We start from the raw sequence: 2,779 nt of genomic DNA, 5'->3' as shown, positions 1-2,779 counted from the left end.
AGACCTCAGCTACTGGTAGAGCAGAGTGGATGTCGCGGATACATGAATTTATTCAGTCCTCGCAATACTACAATGCAGTTGGACATAATCACCATTTCCATTTTGCAGGGATGGAAGATGCAGAGTTTAAGTAAAATGGTTCAAGGTCACTCACCCTACAATTGAAATAAACTATTTCTCATTTCTTACATATTTTTGAAACTGATTTCTAATAAGTATATATTTTTAGCATCTTAAAAACAGCAAATATTTACTTAATATTTTTGTCCCTATATAGTTCCTTCTGTTAGCAGAAGCTCTGTGACTTAAAATTTAAGCCCACAATTGTTGGAATACCTATACTATTTTGAAATAAGATTTATTTTAGTACAAGTACTATTCTATGGTGATTAAAAATTTTGCCTATTTTTTATATCACATACTGTGTGTTGTACATGCTATACAATTTGACATCCCGCATGGGTTTTTTATCACTTACAATTTTTTGAAAGGCAAAAGTTAACTTCTGAATAAGTGTTGACATTCTTTCCCTCTTTCCTTATTCACTAGAGGAAATTTGGCTTTGTTTGCTCATCCTCCCTACCCCTCCCCTAACCACTATGAAACATTTGATCCTCGCCAGCTTTGTTCCTGGGTTTTTGTGATGCAAAATTAATATAATGGAAAAAGAGAGAAATGGAACTTGAAAATCTAGGACAGGGAATTTTTATGAGAGTAGAGATTTATTTCCAAGAGGCAAGAAAGGGGGGCCTATGAGGACCTCAAAAGAAAGGAGCTTTGGGGAGGCTGAGAGACTGGACTGTGGGAAGTAGTCAGAGATATTGAGAACATAAAAATGGAGAAAGTATTTTTTGCAGTTTTTCTGTGTATTATATTCTGTATTTTTTTTTTCTTAAGAGAGCCCAGGAAACATTTGAATTATTTTAATTTCATTTTGGTTACTGGATTTTGTTTGTCTTTGAAAGCATCTCTAGATACCAGAGCATAAAGCAACACAATTTATATTTCAAACATTTTCTTAGTACAAATGTGCTTGATTGATTTCATTAAAGTTATTTCTAATTTCCCACTATATGCAAATGTTATGGCTACCTTGGCATGTTAATCTTTGCCCTAATTTTCAATTATTATTTTTCTCAAAGAGTTTCTAGGTTGTTAGGTATGAACATTCTTATTTAAGGCTTTTGATACACAATGTGAAAATATTTTATAGAACTTCTCTCAGATATTTGTGTGCCCTGTTCCTGTCATGGAAAATAGTCCATAGTGTGGCCTCAATGGTAGTTACTGAATTAGCAGTGAGGATTCGACTCTTTATCCGTAATTGAGTTTCTCCCTTAAACTTTGGAGGGGCGTCTCTAACTGCCTGATGGACATCTTCACCTGAATGTCCCAATTACATTTCAAAATAGACAGGTTTAAAGTGTAAGTATGCAACTATGGCCATACTACTCTGAACGTGCGGGCTCTCATCTGATATTGGAAGCTAAGCAGGGTCAGGCCTGGTTAGTACTTGGGTGGGAGACCGTCTAGGAATACCTGGTGCTGTAGGCATTAAAAAAAAAAAGTGTAAGTATGCACCCTACTTTCTTCTTTGCCTTTATGATTTCAGTCGATGACATCATAGCATTATCTAAGGTGGGCATGCTGGAGGCCTGGAAGTCATCCTTCACAACACTCCCTTTCCCTCTCTCATTTCTCATCAAACATGAAGCTAATTTCCCCCCGAAATATTTTAAGCCACCCTTGTTTCTTCCTCCTTACTATAACCACACCGTTCAGGTCCCCATCATTTCATTCGAGGTCTCCTACCTAACAGCCTTGCCCTCCAGAACCTCCTCATTGTGGCCATGTCAGTGTTCCTGTTTCAAGTCCCTCAGTGGCTTCCCATGTCCTTCCTGGCACCTCCCAAACGTGTGTCCAGAGTAGGTTACAGGGGTGCCAGAGCCGCAGGCCACCAGGTGGTCACCCTTGCTGCCAACAGTCCTGACTACGTGGTAAGTGTGGTGTGCATATATTATCCTTTCTCTTTGGACCACGGTGTGAAAACATTTGGGCACCTGTGACTATCTAATCACTGTCCATTGCGGCACTTAAAGCCTTTTCTCATGTGCACCCTGCCCACAGCCCCTCATCTCACGTCACTCCCCCGTTCCCTTTTTCTATTAATAGGTCCCAAATGCACTGTGCCCTTGGCTGCTTCTCGCCTTTTTCTTACCCCTGTTACTCCCCTACTCTCCCCGTTTCTTCCCTCATGCCAGTTTTCACCACACTTTAAGAATCAATCATTTACCAACTCCTACTTTGTTAAACTATGAATTAGTGTCTCAAAGTCTAATCTGTAAAAGACACGCATCACAGTCATGTGGGGTTTGTTTTTAAGGAAAAGAAAAAACCTGATTCCTGGGTCCCACCAGGAATAACTGAATCAAAACATCTGGATTTAGAACCCATAAAAAAAAATTCATTATTTAAATGACCCCCCATGTGTTTATTTTACACTTCAAATTGTGTAAACCATTGCTGTACACACAATCTCACTGACCAATTTAGTTTGCAAAATATGGTTACATATGTTCCATAAAATAGCAAAAGAAAATAGAGTTACATAAGAAAATGTTGCCTTCATAAATATGAATTCATCAGCTTTGATCAATAAACAGTGAAATATTTCCCAGGAAAAGGACATAATAAAAACTACCCTTCACGTAAAAAATAAACAATTACATTGATGGTAGGCACACAATTGACCCTAAGAATTAGTGAGATATATCTTTGT

The 2,779-nt window shown here is 38.2% G+C and overlaps 1 pseudogene; it reads left to right on the top strand.

The window, feature by feature from the left end:
• The first annotated feature begins 1,435 nt into the window (after positions 1-1,435).
• Positions 1,436-1,554, top strand: LOC136140353 (5S ribosomal RNA; annotated as a pseudogene).
• The last annotated feature ends 1,225 nt before the right edge of the window (positions 1,555-2,779 follow it).

The sequence above is a fragment of the Phocoena phocoena genome, chromosome 1 (assembly GCF_963924675.1).
Source record: "Phocoena phocoena chromosome 1, mPhoPho1.1, whole genome shotgun sequence".
Taxonomy (NCBI): domain Eukaryota; kingdom Metazoa; phylum Chordata; class Mammalia; order Artiodactyla; family Phocoenidae; genus Phocoena; species Phocoena phocoena.
Note: the sequence above shows the minus strand (reverse complement) of the source record. Positions and strands in the feature narration are given on the sequence as shown.